Below are 22,786 nucleotides of genomic sequence, written 5' to 3' on the forward strand. Positions count from 1 at the left end.
TAAACTTACTGTGTTCTCTTCCATTGCTAAATTGTATTTCATTGTATAAAGATAGGACAAATGATTTATTCATTCTACTCTTGAAGGACATTTGCATTTTCCCAGTTTAAGGCTATTATAAACAATGTAGTAATGAACATACAAGATACCCTAGGGTACACACTTTGTACTTCAACTGTTGAGTCAACTGTATGCAAATCTTCTATCACATAGTGACAAACTATTTCCAAAGTATTTGTACCAATTTACATTCTTCCTGGCAGTGTATGAGATTTGCCATTGCAACTCCTTGCCAACATTTGGTATTCATTTTCACCTTTAAAAACTTTTAACAATCTTATTGAAGTATAATTTACATAGCACAACATTCATTTTTTGTAAGTGTATGAATTCACAATTTTAGTAAATGTATAGTTTTGCAATTATCAGCATAATCCAGTTTTAGAACATTTCCATCACTATGAAAAGTTCCCTCATTTTCCTTTACAGTTAATCCTTACTCCCAGCTTTAGCAATACTCTTCTGCTTTCTTTTTTTAGTATTTATTTATTTGTTTATTTATTTATTTATATTTTTTATTATGGTGACATATATATATATATATTACATTGTGTGTTCACTGTTCAAAGTTAATTTCTTTCTGTCACTACATATTTGAAAGAAACCTTCTTAAATGTTAGAAAAATTACAATAAAAATGCAGACTACTAACTATATTTTAATAAATAATTTTTAATCAAATTTACCATCTCAAAAAAATGCAGACCACATAAGGTCTTTTCAAATTATTTTTTATTAAATCTAAAATGCCATCAATTGTAAAACATCGTTATTTTATGTCCTGCTAAGAAAAAAACATCTCCAATTAAACTTTGACATGCCTGGAAGACATGTCTTGATTTCATAAGTGAGAAAAAGTGAGTTAGACTCAATAAAATGTGGAATATGAAAATAGTAAACAAAACATAAAATCGTCTATGACCATGACACCCTGAACATGCCCAATCTCATCTGATCTTGGAAGCTAAGCAGGGTCGGGCCTGGTTAGTACTTGGGTGGGAGACCACCTAGGAAGACCAGGTGCTGTAGGCATTAAAAAAAAACATAAAATAATATAACAGAACTGAGACCAAATGTGATATCAATAAATGTAAATAGGCTTAACTCACCTATTAAGAGGAAAAGATTTTTCGGAAGATATTACAAAACAAAAGTCAACAATATATTGCATTATAAGTGACACAACTAAAACAAAGAGATTCTGAAAAATGAAAAATGAAAGTATAGGCAAAGTTACACACCAAGTAAATATATGCAACAAGAAATCAAGGGAGTTGGACTTCCTCCTCCAGACATGATGGAATAACATGAGACCAGATTTATCCTTTCACCTTCAACAACTTTAAAAAAATGGGTAAAATATATGAAACAGCAGTTTTCAGACTGAACAGCAAAGAACGTTTAGAAAATGGTCACCAAGAGAAGGGGAACAAATAAGGTGAGTCCTACTATTGCCTTAACCTTACTTCCCAGAGAGAATTTCCAGGCTGTCAAGAAGGGAAAGAGTACCCAAGCAGAGCCCTGCAGTCTTCCAGAGTTGAGAAGACAAAGTTCAATGTCCAGAGAGACCAAGGGGGCTAGATTTTGTGGGACAACAGTACCAGAGGGAAGTGAGCTGCACAGAGATTTTTGGAGATATGCAGAGGGCTCTCTTTCATCAGAGTATTGATCAGTACATGTGTGTGTCAGTTATTGATTTATTGCCTCGCATTTTCAAATTCATGCTTTTTGACCTCTACGAAAATTCTCTGGGCCCTTTAAATAGTTTAAATATTTTTCCTTTGTAAGCTGGCATAGAATGGAACTTTGTCAGTAGAGGGTGCTGGACGGCCATTGCAAGGGTAAAGGGTTGTTTGCTCGTTGATGGGAGCTCACTCCACATGCTGTTTCTCCAGTGTGCGCAGTCTCAATAAATTAATGGATCCACATAACGAAACAAAAAAGGAGACAAAAGACATCAGGTGAAGAGGAGGGATCAATAGGCAGAACATAGAAAATTTTTAGGGCAGTGAAACTATCCTATAAGATACTACCCTGTAAGATACCTTGTAAGATACAGTGGATACATGTCATTACACATTTATCCAAATCCATTAGATGTACAACACCAAGAGTGAACCCTAATGTAAACAATAAACTTTAGGTGATAATGATGTATCAGTGTAGGTTAATCAATTGTAACAAATGTCCCATTCTGGTGTGGGATGTTGATAATGGGAGAGGCTGTGCATGTGTGGGAGTAGGGGGTACATGGGAAATCTCTGTACCTGCCACACAACTTTTTCTTTTACTTGCTCTAAATAATAAATCTATTTTTTAAAAAGAGATATCACGTGCCTCATGATGAAACTGCACACCATTACCTTGCATATCACTACCGATGAAGAGATCAAGCCTGAATCTAATCAAGCCGCTGGATTCATCTGCCAATTTTCAGGAAATAAAAGCCAGAGAAACATGCACCATTGTTTAGATGAATGACATATGGATGGGCAAATGGATAGATATGTGGTAAATCAAACATAGAAAAATGCTAACTGTAAAATCTATGTTTTGGGTATATGAGTGTCCACTATATAATTCATTCAACTTTTCTGTGTGTTTGAAAATACTCATAATAAAATAATGAAAAAAAAGATACATAAAATGGTCATACCTAAACTATAGTATCTAGGGATGTGGACTTGGGTGATAAAACTATAAAAGAAACTCAAGGAAGCGATTAGAATAAAAATTAGAATAGTGGTTACTTTAGGGGAAGGAAAGGTGTTGAAAATGGGTAGGGATGCATGGATATCTTCTGAGGCGGCTGGCCAAATTCTATTTCTTGAACTAGTTGGGATATACAAAGATGCTTCCCTTATAACAATTCATTCAACTCTATGTACATTCTGTGTGGTTTTCTGTATCTGTATTTTACACCCAATTTATCCTAAGGTAATAATTAGACGAGTACACAGATGCTTGTACAATAATAAATATCATTTATTGAGCGCCTACTATGTATTAGACACTGCTTCAACCACTTTACAAGTATCTTATTTATCCTCACATCAACCCTATGTAGTAATACTATTCTTATACCCATTTTACAGATGAGACTCAGAGAAATAAAAGAATGTTCACTACAGCATTCTTAATAATACAAACTGAAAACACCTAATCCTGATGAAATGGACAAAAAATTATGATCCATTCATACAATGGAATATTATGAAACTATTAAAGAAATATAAATGCTTTCTCACTCTTGTATTCTCTATCTATCTATCTATCTATCTATCTATCTATCTATCTACCTATCTATCTAGGTGAGCATGCTAAGAAGTCCATTATAAACTTCTAAGTAAAGACAATCGAAGAAGCAGATTACAGAAATATATAATATATATGTATTATAATCTCATTTAGATTAAAAAATTATATATACATAAAAAGAATCTATTAAAATTGAGGAGGATTCTCAGCTATAAGATGAAATACTGCCATTTGTGACAACACGGATGGATCTTGATATTATCATGCTGAGGGAAATAAGTCGAACAGAAAAAAGTTGAGAACCGTATGCTATCACTCATATGTGGGATATAAAACTGAAAGCAACAAACAAACAAGACAGAGACTTATGGACATGGACAGCAGTTTAGTGGTTACCAGAGGGAAAGGGAGAGGGGAAGGTACATAAGGATAAAATGGGTCAAATAATAATGACAAAAGGAAATCTAACTTTGGGTGGTGAACACACAATGCAATATACATATGGCGTATTATTGAATTGTACACTTGAAACCTACATAATTGTATACTTGAAATAAATAAATTTAATAAAATAAAAAATAAATGAGAATAAAATAAAAGTAAGGAGGATTATAGGGAGACTCACTTCGTACTCTTCATACATCTGTGTTGTATGAGGTTTTTACAAACATGTATTATTTTTGTAATCATGGTGATAGTGGTTGTACAATGTGAATATACTAATTCTAAAGCAAAAAAAAATCTTTTTATTAATCAGACAACCATATTTGCCACTTTGATTCTAAACATCTACTTCAGCAGTTTTCAAACTTTTTTAATCTCAAGATTCCTACTCTTAAATATTAAGGACTCCAAAAAGCTTTTATTTACGTGGGTTTATCTACACATTATTGACCACATTAGAACTTAAAATGAGAAAATTTTAAAACACAAAAATATAGAAGCACACATTACATTAGTCTTCATATAGCCTCTGGAAAATTCCACTTTACACTCATGAAAGAGCGAGAGTAAAGAAGGCTAATAACATCTTAATATTATTATTATAGTTTTGACCTTGAAGACCCCCTGAAAAGTTCTCAGAAAACTCTAGACCTCACTTTGAGAAGAGTTGATATAATTATTCCCACAAATATAATCAACAACCCTATAAACACTATGAACAACTTTTCTGAAACTTAACCACAGATTTAATTTTGCAATGAAAGGGAACCTGTGTGTAAACGGGGCGGGTGGCGGGGGGAGGCATCAACATCTGTGCAAAATAAATAGCCTTAAAGTAAAAACAATTGAGAAAATTTGCTAGACAGAGTTTCTTTCTATATAAAAGGGATAATAAAAGGCAACTGCCAGTTTTACTTAACCTTGGTAATTATAGGGTGGCAAACCACAAGTGTTGATTAGTTACTGCTACTTTGGCCAACTAGGGCTCTTTCATCCCCTTGCTCTGTTTATTCTTCCCAGACTTGATCTTCACAGACATGGTCTTCAAACGGTCCCAAAGAAATCACTTTGATATATAGTATCAAACACAGACTACATTAATCAAAATTTCTCCTGTTCATGAACTCCTCTCTTCTGCCATCCTTCCCTTACTTTAAAAGAATTATCACTTAAGCAGTTGTTTGTTGCTCCTCCTCCGGCATTTTGCACCTCGATGCTTCTTATTGTGAAGAATACACATCAGTGGGAATATATGAGATAATTTCAGGTAGTAGATAAAAAATTAGTACTTCATTTTTTTTTACCTATTTACTTGAAATTAGATAAGTAAAACATATAAGTATTATGCTAAACTTGTAATTTCTGGGCTATTATAGTTTGCTTTCTAAATAGATTTGAGTTAAATTATGGATTTTAAAAAATAGATAAATAATACTACAGGTGACTCAGAAATAGCAAAAATCATCAAGATAAAGTGGTGCACGAATGAAATTTAAGGAGCACTACTCTTCTCTGGAAAGAAACAAGAGTACCATCCGTGGGCCCTCCCACCGCTATTGTGCTGGGGAAGATGTAGCTGCCTCTTCCCCAAGCCCCACTTTTGCCTCCGGACTTCTCTGGGGCCAGCAGCCGCCTGACCTAGGCCCTGGGGCCGCGGGCTTAGCCGACTACCATAGGCTCTGGGTCAAACCAGCAGTTTTCAGGTAGCTGCGCTAAGGCGCCAGAGGAGGCGCCCAAGGACGTAGCCCGGCGGCAGAGGAGCCCCAGCTGCTGCACGGTGCCGGTGCCGGCATCTGCAAGTGGTTCAACGTGAGCATGAGGCTCGGCTTCCTGTCCACGACCGCCCTCGCCGGGGTCGTGCTCGACCCCTCGGTGGATGTCTTCATGCACCAGAGTAATCTGCACATGGAGGGCTTCAGGAGCCTGAATGAAGGTGAGGCAGTAGAGTTCACCTTTAAGAAGTCCTCCAATGGCCTGTAATCTATAGAGTCACTGGCCCTGAAGGGGTGTGTTCTGTACTGGGAGTGAGAGGCGGCCAAAAGGAAGAACGTGCAGAAGCGTAGATCGTAGGGAGAGAGGTGCTACAGTTGTGGAGGTCTAGATCATCATGCCAAGGAATGTAAGCTGCCACCCCAGCCCAAAAAGTGCCACTTCTGCCAGAGCATCAGCCATATGGTGTCCTCGTGTCCACTGAAGGCCCAGCAGGCCCCCAGCTCACAGGAAGGAAGAAGATATCCATAGCCATATCCTGTTCCCAGAGGTCCAGAATTGATCCACAGTGGGTGGGGAAAGAGGACTATCCTTTTGCCATCAGGAAGATTTAAGGAGTAGGCATCAATTGGCAGAACCGAGAAAGTAGGTTCAGGGTAAGTAGAGGGTAGCTGGCACTGCCATGTATCTCAAGCCAGAGTCCACAGCATCACACCCTATTCTCTCTTGGCAGTGGGTAAAAGGTGAAGCAAAGGAACTCCAACCATGCTCTACTCAAACGCATGTGAGGGCTTTGGAGAAAATCCCTCCCTGCCTGTTTTATCTGAGTCTCCATACCCAGAATCTTCATCTTTTGAAAGTGAACTAGATAGGGTAGTTGTTTTCTTATATATTTTTTCTTTTTAAAGAAAGATAAGTAATAATATTTCCCACACCAGGGTGAAAAGATAAAGCATGAGACCAGATTGATGCACCCAACTCACAAATGACCATATTCCATGGAAGAGAATCTCTCAGGAGTAAGGCAGGGTTTTTTCACATTGTCTTCACATAACCCACTCTTTAGATAGGGTGCTGAGAACTCTCCCAAGCAATGGATTGTGATGATAGGCAAAAAGGGTGGTTGGGAGAACAGCTGCAGACCTGCTGCTCCTAAGTTCACTCCCACCCCATTCTGGGCCAATACAATTTATTTATTTGGTCCCCTGGATAACTGCACCTTGGGTCCCACTTTCTCCAGGATGTCAACTGCACTAGCTGTGTGTGAATGTTGTATCTTGTGCATTTTAACTTTTTTTCGTAATATAAATATTCTTGTTTTGTATTTTTGTGTATTTTAATCTAAGGCCCTCATTCCTGCACTGTGTTCTCAGGTGCAAGAGCAATCTCAGTGATAAATGGGCAGCAGCTCTGGGTCTGCACAGCAGGAATACTTTTTTTGTTGTTGTTTTATCACCAGGGAGAACTATCTGGAGCGCATAGCCTATTGAACTACTTCATTTTTGCCAATTAGAGCTGGCTTTTCTGCTATAGCATCCCCTTGAAACCCCTCCACTTTCAATGTTTCATGGAACACTAGGTTTTAACTGGGTGGCCCCATAACTTGATCTACAGGCAGATTGGAAATTGGTCTGAACAGGAATGGGTGGTACAGAAGTTAGGAGAGGCCGGGCCAGGTGAAAGGTGCAGAGGGGAAGCCAAGATTAGGTGAGGGTTGTCTATATATGTGTAATAAAGGATTACTGTTCCAGATCTCTAATCTCAGAGTTTGGAACTTGCTTTACATACGAGATCCATCCTTCACTGGATTGGGCTAGGCCCATTGTGCACAACAAGGTGTATGTATGTGTGTTTATAAAAAGAAAATATGAGTTGGTAAAAACAGGTTTTAAGAACAATAACTCTGTACCCATATTCAGCTGCTCAAAGATGGATATATGAAGCAAGGACTAAATTCCTTAACCTTTAAAAATTCTGGGCTTTTCCTCTTTGGCTTCCAGAGAGACCATAAGTGATAGCTTCTTTGTGGTGCCCAGAGCCAGTGTCCTGCCCTGCTGCAGCAGTGGTTAGTGTCATGGTAGCTAAAGGAGAAAAGGGGGTTTTGTTTACATGCTATGAGATCACCGAAAACCTACTTCTCTATGTTGAAACAGGGCAAATGCAATAGAACGCATTAGGTGATGTATGTCTGATCCTGGGTGCTTGTCTCCCCTAGTTGCTGCCCCCCTCTAGTTATTGTATTTGTCTAGGCTTTGTGGGACTTCAAGAGTAGCTGATTTGGTGATTGCTAGATGGCCTAATTTGCGTAAATATAATCTGTTAGTTTTTCTCAATGTTCTTTTGGGGTTTTATTGTTTATAAACTTCTTTTTGTATTGAGAAAAATAGCCAAAGCATCTCTGACAGAAGGTTCTGCACCAAGCAAAAATGTTCTGAAACATAAGCTTGGGGGATCCATCTTGAAGTGAAGGTCTTGAACCATCCTTTCTTTTGTTTCTCCTTCCCCTAATTACTATTTTGGACCAGATCGTCTGTCCTAACAACTTGACTCCTACCCTATCTTTTATCCACCCCGCACCAAAGCCCACACACCCATACATACACGTTTAATTTGTGGGATGTCTCCCCAACTCCTAAAAGATTTGTGCAAAAAATCTGAAGGAGCTAGGAATACTCCATCCCTTGTTCCCAAACTCCCATGTCAAGACCATTCCTTGATATGTGATTCATGCCAAACACTTAGATTGCATATTTAGTTAAATTGAGACTACTTTAATCTCTAATCCTAGGGTAGAGAGAAGCAATGAGGGGGCCTTCCATTTTGAAAGTGGGGTGGGGAGACCACAGAAGGGAAGGTGAATGTATACCCAAGTCACTTAGGAACTTTTATGCAGGTGCAAGAAATTTATGTCAAAGTAGCCACAAGATTGTTTAACAGGAGACGGATGAATGTAACTCCATGTTTATTGCTAGAAACCAAAGATTTGAGTGAAATTTTGAATTTATAGGGAGCGAGGGAGGAGGATAGGAAAGCATGTACCTATCTGTTCTTTCCCTGATCCCTTCCCCTCATTTCTCAACTGCAGGAGACTGAGCCCCCTTGGGCTTTGGTGACCCCCATCACTAAGGAGTTTATTTGATGATCGATTTTTACTTCCATTTGCTATCATTTTGTAACACACATGATGACCCTGTCCCTTCCCCTCTTTTCCCTAGGAAAATAAAGACGTATTCATACTGGAGGCGGGGGAGCGGTGGGGAAGAGTTCCACCACATAGACAACCAAGCCAGAAATCTGACAGTCATTCTATGTTCCTCCTTCTCCATTCTCATTCATTTCCATCATTGATCCACCTTGGGTCTCCACATATAAAACAGATTAAAAGCAGTGCTACCCTGGTTGAGCTCTTCCATGCCCATTCTGCCTTTTCCCTAGACTTCATGGCAGCCCCAAGACATTTCTATTACCCTAGGGCCCAGTAGAAGACAATTTGAGAACCACAAGACAGATTTCAAACACAGTGTGATTGGAACTCCCAACCTAAAAAGATCTGAGTTGGAGTCTTACCTCTGCCATTCACTAGCTGTATGCCTCTAGTCACATCATTGCCCTCTCTGAGATTGACTTTCATCATCTGTAAAATGGCAGAGTACATTCTAGCAAGAGGGCTGTTCTAAGGATTAAATTATTCACTGAATATAGAGTCATATAACATTGCTCCTGGCACATAATAGGCATTCAATACTATTTTTCTTACGATTACATACAAGACTTCCCTCCATGATCTGGCATCTGCCTACTCCGCATTTTTAGCTTCATTTCTAGCTGCACGTCCCAAACTCCAAACTTTATGTCATAGATATGCTTAACTACTTAGTCTCCCAATCATAGCATGCTGTTTCAGATCTCTAAGCTCTTGATCCCACTGATTTCCCTACTAGAAATGTTCATCCCCCTATTTATCTGACAAATACTTTTCCAATCCCTCTATTATATCTCCTTGTCCCTTAGTCTCCTATTATATAACATTTTATTGCATCGATTTGTTTACATGTCTATCTCCACACTTAGGATTGTGAACTTTTAGACTACAGGAACCATGTCTACTTGTCTTTGTATCCCCAACGCACAAAACCTAGAAGATGGTAGGTTTCCCATTAATGTTTGCTAAGTGACCATAATAGAAAGCAATTTGGAAGTGAAGCAACATTCTTATCTTTTTATAATAAGTTCTCAGTACTTATGCTGATAATGTAAGCATTTTTTGATATGCCACTTTTGATAATAAAACATCCTATTGGAAATCCTGGTGTGCAGAAATTTTTTCCATCTTCCATATCATGACACCATATAACTGGCATATTATCAATAATCCTAAATATAAATATTTGAAAAAGAAAAGATTTAACAAACATTTCACATCAAGTAATACTAACACAATCTTATATATATTTAGGTTCAAATTTTTTAATGAAAGGCAAGTCACAAAAATAGTATACAATTTCAAGTATCTATTAAAACTACATCTGAAAGTCATTTTCTTTCAGATGCCAAACCTACCAATGATGTTGATAATTCAGTTGTATTCCTTTCTTCAAAAAAGCCAGCTTTTTCTTTTGGTTTTCATTTGCTACATCATAAGATTTTACACAAACTTTTATACGTTTCTGTCTTGTTAAAAGAAAACTTAAGAAATAATTTAAACTATTAAGAGATTGGACTGAATTTTATAAAGCAGATGTCACAAAATAAGCACTTGATCTTACAGATAAAACTTTTCCTCAGAGATTTCAGTATGCCACCATCCTCAACACTATCTCCTCAACTTCAATTCATACCTAAAATGATTACACTAGACACACACACACAATGCTTTCACCACTAAACAGAATAATTTGGCTTTTTCAATAATATATAAAGTGGGATATAAAATGTACTGTAGCTTCCTAAAACTTATCCCAATATAGAACCATTCACTTAAAAGTAATAATAATAAAAATGAAATAATAATAAATTAAAAGTGACAATAAATTGTAGTGATGGTTACACAAGTCTGTGAATATACTAAAACCACTGAATTGGGTGAATTATTTTATATGAGAATATCTCTCGATAAAGCTGGTACCAAAAAATTGATAATAAAATATTTTATACTTTTAATATGAAACCTCTTGTTTATAAGGTCTAGCTATGGGGGATAATCAAGACAAAGTGCCAGTGTTATTAATCAATAAATAATGGTAGCCACAGCAATAAGACAAGAAAGAGAAATAAAAAGCATCCAAATTGGAAAGGAAGAAGTAAAATTCTAGTTATTTGCCAATGACATGATATTATATATAGAGAACAATAAAGATTCCACCAAAAAAAACTGCTAGAACTGATCAATGAAATCAGTAAAGTTGCAGGTTACAAAATAAATATTCAGAAGTCAGTAGCATTTTTATACGCCAATGATGAACTTTCAGAAGGAGAAATTAAGAAAACAATACCATTTACAATTGCATTGAAAACTATAAAACACCTGGGAATCAAATTAACCAAGAAGGTAAAAGACCTGTTTTCAAAAAATTATGTCATCGAAAAAAGAAATTGAAGAAGATACAAATAAATGGAAGCATATACCGTATTCACGGGTAAGAAGAATCAACATCGATAAAATGGCCATATTACCCAAAGCAATCTATAGATTCAATGTGATCCCTATCAAAATATCAATGACATTTTTCAGAGAGCTAGAACAAATAATCCTAAAATTTATATGGAGCCACAAAATATCCCGAATAGTCACGGCAATCTTGAGAAAGAAGAATGAAGTTAGAAGTATCACGCTACCTGATATCAAACTATACTACAAGGCTACAGTAATCAAAACAGCGTAGTACTGGCATAAAAACAGATATATTGATGAATGGAACAGAATAGAGAACTCAGAAATAAATCCACGCCTATACGCTCACTTAATATATGACAAAGGAGGTAAGAATGTACAATGTGGTAAAGACAGTCTCTTCAATAAATGGTGTTTGGAAAATTGGATAGATACATGCAAAAAAAAAAGAAGCTGGACCACCTTCTTACATTGTATGCAAGAATAAACTCGAATTGGATTAAAGACTTAAATGTAAGACCCAAAACCATAAAACTTCTAGAAGAAAACATAGGCAGTAAACTCTCTGATATTACTAATAGGAATTTCTTTTTAGATATATCTCCTCGAGCAAGGGAAATAAAAGAAAAAATAAATAAATTGGACTACATCAAACTAAAAAGATTTGTACAGCAAAGGAAACCATCAACAAAACAAAAAGACAACCGACTGTTTGGGAGAAGATATTCACTAATGATACATCTATAAGGGGTTAATATTCAAAATATATAAAGAACTTAAACAACTCAACAATAAAAAAACAAACAACCCAATTAAAAAATGGGCAGAAGACTTGAACAGATACTTCTCCAAAAAGAAATACAGATGGCTAATAGACATGAAAAGATGCTCAAGGTCATTAATCATCAGAAAAATGCCAATTAAAACCACAATGAGATATCACCTCACACCTATCAGAATGTCTATCATCAATAAATCAAAAACAACAAGTGTTGGTGAGGATGCGGAGACAAGGGAACCCTCATACATTGTTGGTGGGATTGCAAATTGGTACAGCCACTATGGAAAGCAGTATGGAGATTTCTCAAAAAATTAAAAATGAATATACCTTTTGATGCAGCAATTTCACTTCTAGGTATTTATCCAAAGAAAACCAAAACAATAGTTCGTAAAGATCTATGCACTCCAATATTCATGGCGGCACAATTTACAATAGCCAAGATATGGAAGCAACCTAAATGCCCATCAACAGACAATTGAATAAAGAAATTATGGTTCATGTATACAATGGAATAGTACTCCGCCATTAGAAAAATGAAATCCTACCATTTGCAATGACATGGATAGACTTAGAGATTATTATGCTTCGTGAAATAAATCAGACAGAGAAAGATAGATACCATATGATTTCTCTTATATGTGGAATCTAAGGAACAAAAAGAACAAACTAATAAAAAACAGACTCACAAATATAGTGGACAATTTGGTGATGGACAGAGGGGAAGGGGGTTGGTGGGCTGGGAGAATGGGGTGAAGGGTTAAAGAAGTACAAATTAGTAGTTGATACTTGGTCACGGGGATAGAGAGCATGGCAGAGGGAATGCAGTTAGCATTAATATGATGACTAAGTGGAGGGCCAAGGGAGGGAGGGAGCAATTGAGGGGATTGTTTTATGAACTATATAGATGTCTAACCAATGTACTGCATACTTGAAACTAATTTAAATAAATACATTTTTTAAAAAATAAATATTAGTAGGGTAACAATAATACAAAAAATTATATATATCAACAATCTCATTGTTTTCCTCCACAATGTTAGTTTTTTAAATGTGTTTTATTTGTTCCAATGGTCATATACCATTGGAATTTAAGAGGAATTTAAGAAAATTTCCCCCCAAAAGACAGACAAGGTAAAATTAAACAATATGAAATATGAATGGATATTTAGGGATATTATGATTTTAACACTCTTTAGTTATAAATATAAAATATTTGAAATTTTCTTCTCTATAAAGAGATTTTATTTAAATAAACAGCAAATTATGCACATAATAATAATTCCAGTGGCCCAAAAGTAATTAGATAAAATCAATTTATTTCTCTCAACCTGTAGTCTTACTCTCCACTAATAAAAATTCCTTGTTTAAAATCATCCCAGTTGACAAACGGGGTGGGGGGTGGGAGAAAGAAAGAATGAGCAAGAATAAACTATGAAAAGAGAGTCATATTTAGCAGCTCATATCTTACAAATATTAACCAAAAAATCCCTTATTGACAGCAGAGTTGAACAACACTGTCATGTTTCTCCAGTCCAAGGGACAGCATTTCCTGAAAAGGTATACTTTTCTGTTAAGACAATGGTGCTCCACAGAGGTATTGTGTGCAAGTTTAATCATGGAAAAGCTAATGCCTGATACACAGACCAATGGAACAGATCAATGGAGAACCCAGAAACAAACCTACACAACTATACCCAAGTGATTTTTTTACAAAGGTGCGAAAGCAGTTCAATGGAGAAAGATAGTCTTCAACAAAAGGACATCTACAGGCAAAATAAATAAATAAATTTCAACCCAAACCCTATACTTTATCAAAAAAAAAAAACTAAAAATTGATCGCAGACTTAAATCTATAAAGTAAAATTATAAAACTTTTGAAAGAAAGAATGGAAGAAAATCTTCAGGACCTAAGGCTATGCAAAGTCTTCTTAGCCTTTATACCAAAAGCATAATCCATAAAAGTAAAACTTAATTATTGGACCTCATAAAAATTAAAACATTTGCTTTCTGAAAGACCCTGTTAAGAGGATGAAAACACAAGCCACAGACTGGGAGAAACTATTTACAAACTACCACTGCAACAAAAAAAAAATCATATCTAGAATATATAAAGAATTCTGAAAAATCAATTTTGATCAAAGTAAAAGATCAAAAAATCCAAATAGAAAATGGGCAAAAGAGGAGACATCTCACTGCAAAAGATATACAAATGGCAAACGAGAAGATATACAACATCATTAGCTATTAGGAAAATGAGAAAAAAAAACATGATGAGACATACTTATCAGAGTGGCTGAAATAAAAAAATAACACTGCCAAATGTTGGCAAGGATGCAGAGAAATTGGATCACTCATACTTTGCTGGTGGGAATGTAAAATGGTGTAGCTCTTCTGGAAAACAGGCAACTTACAAAACTAAACATGAAACTATCATATCACCCAGCAGTTATACTCCTGAGTGTTTATCTCAGAAAAATGAAAACCTATCTGCACCAAAAAAACCCTACACATAAATGTTCATAGTACATAGTTTTATTCATAAGTCAAAAGCTGGAAGCAATCCAAATATTCTTCAATAGGGTGAATAGTTAAACAGACTGGTACAGCCATACCGTGGGATACTACACAGCATTAAAGAAGAATGAACTATTGATACACAAAACAACCTGGATGGATCTCAAGAGAATTATGCTGAGTGAAGAAAGCTAATCCCAAAAAGGTAATACTGTATGATTTCCATAATTTGTATAACATTATCAAAATCACATTATAGAAATAGAGAAGAGACTAGTGTTTGTCAGGGGTAAGGATTGTGGAGGAGGGGTGGGGTGGCTATAAATGGGCAGCATGAGGTGATGGAACTATGTTGTGTATTGATTGTGGCAGTGGGTAGATGAATCTGCACAGGTAATAAAAGTGCAAAGAATATCTGTCTCTGTCTCACTCTCCCTCCCCACTCTATCTCACACACATACACACACACCAAAGACTGCATGTAAAACTAGTGAAATCTGTATAAGCTCTGTGCATTATACCAATGTCAACTCCCTGGTTTGGATATTGCACTATACTTGTACAAGATGTTACCATTGGGCAAAGCTGAGTAAAGGATACATAAGACCTCTCTGTTAATTTCTTGTAGTTTCCTGTGAATCTATAATTTTTCAAAATAAAAAGTTTTAAAAGAAGCTAATGCCTAATGGTTTCACAAGCATATACATATATTAAAATTAATCAAATATATACTTTCCATATGTGCAGTTTATTGTACTTCAATTACACTCCAATGAAGTTGGGGGAAAAGAAGAAAAAGTTAATGCTTATTAAAGTATCCTTAACTCTAATCCCATATCTACTAAGAAATTGAAAGCAATATCAATAGACAGAGAGTCCAATTATATCTGCTAATATCACCCTACCCAAAATATGCAAGAAAAATAAATTAAACTTGTTTTTTCTTTATAAAGCAAGAATAAAACTTGAAAGGCAAAACCTTTATGAGGAAACACTAACTTCTGCAGATAGCTTAAATAGTATATATTAACACATTCTTCTGGCAACACCACATTCTATCCTTTCCTTTTTCTCTACCTCCTTTTATTTTTTTAATTTTTTTTATTTTTAATATTTATTTATTTAGGCGAGGCGACCCTTGGTTGACCTCACAGATTGCAAGGACCTTGTCAGCATACAATCCCTTATTTTTTTTATTTTTTACACCTACAGCACCTGGTCTTCCTAGGTGGTCTCTCATCTAAGTACTAACCAGGCCCAACCCTGCTTAGCTTCCGAGATCAGACGGGATCAGGCTCGTTCAGGGTGGCATGGCCTCAGCCTCTCTACCTCCTTTTAAAACAAAGACTCTGCTACGATAACTACAGACAGTACCCAACTTATAATTTCTAGAATTTATGATGGTGCAAAAGCAGTATGCATTATAAATTACATAAGATATTCAACACTTTATTATAAAATAGGTTTTCTCTTATATGATTTTACCCAACTATAGGCTAATGTAAGTGTTCTGGGCACATTTAAGGAAGGCTGGGCTCAGCTATGATGCTCAGTAGTTTAGGTGTAGTAAATTCATATTTAACTTAGAATATTTTCAACTGACAAGGGGTTTATCGGGACATAACATCGTTGTAAGTGAAGGAGCATTTGTAGCCAGTTTTGAGAAGATTCATTTTAAAATAAGATTTAATAATAAGATCAGCTGACTAACCTTATAAGGAGATAGTGTTATTCGTTCTCCAAATAGTACTTGTCCAAGATTCTCGGAAGGGCTTTTTCAGTCTTCGCAGAAGTCAAAGCTAAAACAGGAGAGGTTCGAGTAACATTTTTTAAAATCAGCAAAGAAATCAGTCTTCGTAATTCATCTAGCCTCTCCACTGTTAATGGTAGATGCTTCTAAAAATGTGACCCAGAATGTGTCTAATTATGACTGACATACTGTTTAACCTCTGATTATTATGAAGTAATTATTTAAAATGCTCATGGTACTGCTCTTGACTTTTATAATGTAGGTAATCACAATCTTTAAAAAACTAACAGTATTTTCAGGGTTAAGCTTCAAATTACATAAAAAATAATCAAACAGTTTAAACCTGTACAAGTCTAACTCGAGACATTTAGAAACTGTAATTATTAGTTCTGATCAAAGGGGAACTTAAAATACAACCCCCTCCCAAACACATTCCTTCATAGTCTCAAATCAAATGATTAATAGGTGAATATAATTACAACTACATTTAAGGAAATTTGAATATAAAATGGCTTAAGTAGAAGGTAAAATAAATGGTAGGCCTGTGCAATAACTTAAATACTCATACTAAAGCCCTACATTTACACTTGCTATTTTAATAAAAATCAAACTTGATTTTATTTCTGCTTAATTAGTGGAAATAAAGTAATACCAAAAAGGACTACAATCATTTTTTTCTAAAAAGTTGACATCATTTGTTGTTATTCTCAAATGGCCGATCATACTTAATCTTGATTAAGTAATAACTGCTCACTATTAAACAAAGCACCTTCATCCACTAAAAACTTTAGTATGAACTACCTATTCCATGTTTTAGAAATAAGCTTTAACTCAGTAATGGTATTTAAGTTTAGAGTGTAGTAAATTTATAATTTGCTTCTCTTAGAAAGAAAATCAAGTATAGAAACTTTCTAATTTTTAAGCATTTTTCTCACTCACATCAAAAGTTCTCTATTCTAATTATTTTTTTCCTGTTACCTTTATTACAACATTACCTATACATTTCTTAATATATCCAGGGCTTTTATTCGCTATCTTTAAAAACTAAGGGCATATTTTAACACAATCACAATTATATCAGATATAATTATAATACTTATAACTTACGTATTATAAGGGAAGACAGAACACCAAGTCCAATCTCTTTACAAATAGTGCTACTGATGACTAGAAAAAGGAAAAAAATCATTAATAATACAAAGTAAAATAAGGTTGTACTTGCAAAGCACATAATAAAGTAACTGAAAGGTAATTGGGTCTATTGTTCCCATCAATTTATAACTGTATAGTTGTAAATATATAACTTAGTAGAGTTATAAATTTGTAACACAGTATAGCTATAAATTCATAACATTTCATTTATCTGATATCATTAAGTTCTCTGAACACATATATTTTCCAGATACCCCAGCTGTTCTTAACCTTTTTTAATTATAGAACCCTTTGAGAATATGAACCCTCTCCCCAGAAAAACACACATATCCACTGAATTCTCTGTTCAGTTTTAAGAGCTTCACTGAGCCTGTGGAGTCCATGGAACTTAGGTTTAGAACTTGAGATAATTAAAGCTACCTGCATAAGTGCTTTTCTTGTACTATTTAAATCATTTTTATAAGAATCATTCTAAGACACGCTTCATTCTTTCCTACCTTAAACAGAACACGATGATCACAATTTAACCGTCCTGAGGACTCAAGGTCATTTTGAACATCAATCATTGCATCTGCTTTGATTCTGTGACATCCATAGTATTAAATGATGTGAGAAGAGCTATTTCTTCCAAAACTAAATCCTGATAGAGGACTATCCACACCTCTGCTACCCACACCCCTTCACTCTTACCAAAGAACATAAACCCATTTACAAAAATTTTATGTTTCTTTTCTTTTGGCTATAAGCTATTGTTATGCCTCATCTCCCTTCTTTTTTCTTCCCTAATCTGCTAGAAAGCAAGCCCTCAATTTGTAAAATAAATAACTAGATTTGTTAAAACTATATCTAAAAGATTGTCTGAGAGCATGAGAGTTAGTAGACGGACATTATGACATCTATTCTGACTCTTCACAGGACATTTTTGCTTACTTACCTGGATCTCAGCTGTGCTCTTAATAATTTTCCAGAAAAGATTTTTTTAAAACACATAAACAGCACAACTTGGGTAATAACTTTATTCTTTTTCAAAATTCCATACATTGCTTATAAAGAAATTGAATGTCTGCTATCATCTTTACCACATTAATTTATTTGTTTGTTTGTTTGTTTGTTTATTTTCTGATTACAGTTCACATATAATATATTCGTTTCAGGTATACACCGTAGTTGTTAAACATTTATATAATTTACAAAGTGGTCCCCTGATTGGTCTAGTACTACCTGGCACTACAGTTATTACCATATTATTGACTATATCCCCTATGGTGTGCTCTATATCCCCATGACTATTTTGTAACTACCAATTTTTACTTCTTAATCTCCTCCCCCTTTTCACCCATTGTCCCAACACACCTGCACCAGGCAATCATCAAAATATTCTATGTATCTATAAGTTTGTTTCTGTTTTGTTTGTTCATTTATTTTGTTTTTTAGATTCCACATATAAGTGAAATCATATGGTATTTGTCTTTCTCTGACTTACTTCACTTAGGTGACTCTCTAGGTCCATGCATGGTGTTGCAAATGAAAATTTCACTCCTTTCTATGGTTGAGTAATATTCCATTGTCTTCTCTATCCAATCATCTATTGAGGGACAGCAAGCTTATTTCGATATCTCAGCTATTGTAAATAATGCTGCAATACACATAGGGATGCATATGTCTTTTTGAATTAGTGTTTTGGGTTTCTTCAAATAAATACCCAGAAGTACTGGATACTTCTTTATCTCCCAGTATAGCTTTTGTCTTAAAGTCTATTTTTTCTGATATAAGTATTGCTATCCTAGCTTTTTTTTTAATTTCCATTTTCATTTAATATCTTCTTCTACCCCTTTATTTTCAATCTGTGTGTGTCTTTCGATCTGAAGTGAGTCTCTTGTAGGCAGCATGTTTAAGGGTCTTGTTTTCTTATCCATTCAGCCACCTTATCTTTGATTGGAGCATTTAATCTATTTATACTTAAAGTAATTGTTGATAGATATGTAGTTATTGCCATTTCATTATTTATATTTTTGATTTTTTTCTTCTTCTTAAAGAAATTGTTTTAACTTTTCTTGTAATACTGGTTTAGCTTTTTCTTGTCTGGGAAGTTATCTGTTCTTCAATTTTAAATTATAACCTTGCTGGGTAGAGCAATCTTGATTATAGGTCCTTGGTTTTCATCACTTTGAATATTTTGTGCCAATTCCTTCTGGTCTGCAAAGCTTCTGTTGAGAAACCAGCTGACAGTCTTATAGGAGCTCCCTTGTAGGTAACTAACTGCTTTTCTTCTCCTGTTTTAAAGATTCTGTCTTCATCTTTAACCTTTGGCATTTTAATTATGATGTGTCTTGGCGTGGGCCTCTTTGGGTTCATCTTGTTTGAAACTCTATGCTTCCTGGGCTTGTATGTCTATTTCCTTTGCCAAGTTAGGGAAGTTTTCCATCATTATTTTTTCAAATAAGTTTTCAAATCCTTGCTCTCTCTCTTATGTTTCTGGTATCCCTATGATGTGAATGTTGGTACGCTTTAAGTTGTCCCAGAGACCCCTTAAACTGTACTCATCATTTTTGGATTCTTTTTTCTTTTTGCTGTTCTGATTAGGTGTTTTCTGCTACCTTATATTCCAAATCACCAATTTGATCCTCTGCTTCATCTACTCTTCTGTTGATTCCCCCAATGCATTCTTCATTTCACTTACTGCATTCTTCATTTCTGACTGGTTCTTTTTTTATGTTTTCTATCTCTATTTTTACATTTTCTATCTCTCTGTGACAGTTGTCACTGAGATCACTAAGCATGCTTATAACCAATGTTTTGAACTCTGCATCTGGTCTGTTGATTCCTTCTAGTGTATTCTTCATTTCAGTTATAGTATTCTTCCTTTCTGACTGGTTCTTTTTTATGATTTCTATGTCTTTTTTTATGTTTACTATTTCTTTGTTGAAGTTCTCACTAAGTTCCTTAAGCATCCTTATAACCAGTATTCTGAATTCTATCTGGTAGATGCTTGCCTCTATTTTGTTTAGTTCGTCTCTGGAGTTTTCTTTTGCTTTTTCATTTGGAACAAGTTTTCTTTGTCTCTTCATTTTGGCTGCCTCTCTGTGTTTGTTTCTATCTGTTAGGTGGATATGCTATATCTTCCAGTCTTGATAGGGTAGCCTTATGTAGCAGGTATCCTATAGGGCCCAGTGGCACAGTCTCCCTGATCACCTAAGTAAGGTACTCCAGGACTGCCCCTTGTGTGGGTTGTGTGTGACCTCCTGCTGTAGTTAAGTCTTGACTGTTGCTGACATATCAGTGATTGACGTTGACTGTGAAGATTGGCCATGAGTTGCTGTGTGGGGGCTGACCCCACATAGCAGAATTTGCCCCAGTGAGCTTTAGTGCCTGCTGAGATTGCCTTTCAATTGTGCCAGTTGTGGAGCTAATAATATGGTGTTCTGTGTGTCTAAAGCTGGCCTCTGGGTGTGTTGCTTCTGGGGCCCCTTGAGGGGGGGTCCCATGTAGACAAAGGTCAGCCGTTGACTTTGACCAGCTGGGGCTACCTGGTAGGAACTACAAAGTGACCTGTGTTTGGCCACTGCCTATGCTGGGCCTAGAGGCATGTGGGAGAGGCCACGCTGTGAACTGAAGCCAACTGCCACCTGTACAAGGCCTGGGCTTGCTCAGCAAAAGGGAACTCTGAGGCCTGCCACTGCCTGCCAGCTGCCAGTAAAGCTGAGACACTGCAAGAGCCTCAAGTGGTCCACTAGTTGAGTGGGAAAGGGTCCCAGGAAGACACCAGGGTGGAGCAAGTGGATTTCACCAGGTCAATGAAGATTCAGATTGGGCCATGTGGAAGGAGAGCTCAACACAGGAAAGATGGCATCTGCCCACCAGCTACACAGAAGGAGGGCTCAACACAGGGACAACGGCGGCTGTCTCTCCAGCCCATGCCTTGAAGCCACACGAGTCGGTCTCTCCCTGTATGTTTCTGGCACCTCCCAAGCTACCATCCCTCCGCCTGAGCACAAGGTGAGTGCCTCAAATGTAGACAGTCTATGTGGAGGCCCTTTAAGTGGACATATGGGTTTCCAGCAGCCTTCTGTCTCACCCAGATGGGCAAAATCCAGGCTGATTTTCACGGCCAACTGTTATGGGGACTCCTCTTCCAGGCACTGGTGTTCCAAGCTGGGGTGTGGGGCTGAGAGCCCTCACTCCTCAAGGGGGACCTCCGCAGCTGAGATATTCTTTCTGATTCTCAATCACCACACGTAGGTGCGGGGCCATGATTAGAGTTTTTAAAGAGGATGCAAAAATCATCAAGTTTGGTACCAAAAAATAAAAAAAAAACTTACTATAACTTTGTAAAACAAGAGAATTGTATCTGCATTCAATGAAATCTAATCAGAATTTTTTTCAATAGTAACATATAACAATTATAGTTTTGTCAAGGTGAATAGGCAAAAGTTTCTAAAAAGACAGCAGATAATTAAGGATAATAGTTCTTATCTTCATTCCCAATATTGACAAAGTACATAAAATTTGAACTATATTTTAAAATACATATTTGGAACTTATTTTTTTAAATGAAATTTGATTTCTCAAATGAAGCGGAGAAAAGATAGATTATTCAATACATGATGTTAAGACAACTGGTCAGCAATCTGGGGTAAAACTAGTTAAGTTGGCTCTTTATCTTATATATTATTACACCAGAAAATATTAATTGTATTTAAATGTTAAAATTTAAAACATAAAAGTAATGGAAGAAAGCATGGGAAAGACCTTTCAAAATAGGAAACAAAACTCAAGAGCTATAAAAAAAAATTGATAAATTAGAATAAAAGCCGATTTTTCTAAATGGAAAAAACTTCAACAAGCAAAACTAAAAGACAATTAACAAACTTGAAAAAAGATGTCATAGACAAGGTACTAGTTTCCTGATTTACGAATTTCCACAAATCAATTTTTTAAAAGTTCAACTTTATAGAAAAATGAGCAAAGGATATACAGCTAGTTCACACAAAAAAAGAAAATTTAAGTGGCTTTTAATTATATGAAAAGATTCTCAATAAAAGATTTCTAATAAAAGAAATGCAAATTAAAACCACAACATACAAGTTTTAAACTATGAGATTGTCAAAGATCTCAAAGTCTGATAACACATTGTTGTCAAGCTGTGGAGAAACAGGCACTCTCACACACTGTTGGTGAAAGTATAAATTAATACAACCTCTTTTGAGAGCAATTTGGCAGTATCAAAATTGTTAAGTGCATATATTTTTGGACGCAGCAATTCCATTCCTAGGAATTTATTCTACAGATATATTCCCACATGCAGCAATGTTTGGTAAGATCAAGTGAATGGAAACAAGCTAAATATATAAATAAGGTACTGTGTAAATTAATTAGAGCACATCCATGGGAATGCTATGCAACCATTTAAAAAGAATGAATATGTGCTTTATGCAATGATGTAAAACAATCTCCAAGCTATATTGTTAAATGAATAAAGGTTCATGAAGTTTAGAACAGTATGCTAC

General features: G+C 35.7%; 4 pseudogenes; 2 read left to right on the plus strand and 2 right to left on the minus strand.

Annotated features, from left to right (window-relative positions):
* Positions 1-22,786, minus strand: part of LOC120612402 (transmembrane 9 superfamily member 2-like) — a 108,633-nt pseudogene that overhangs the window by 83,574 nt on the left and 2,273 nt on the right.
* On the plus strand, positions 973-1,091 carry LOC120613263 (uncharacterized; annotated as a pseudogene).
* LOC120613022 (protein lin-28 homolog A-like) lies at positions 1,468-6,002 on the plus strand (annotated as a pseudogene).
* LOC120613357 (uncharacterized) lies at positions 15,581-15,699 on the minus strand (annotated as a pseudogene).

The sequence above is a fragment of the Pteropus medius genome, unplaced genomic scaffold, assembly GCF_902729225.1.
Source record: "Pteropus medius unplaced genomic scaffold, Ma_sr-lr_union100, whole genome shotgun sequence".
NCBI lineage: Eukaryota > Metazoa > Chordata > Mammalia > Chiroptera > Pteropodidae > Pteropus > Pteropus medius.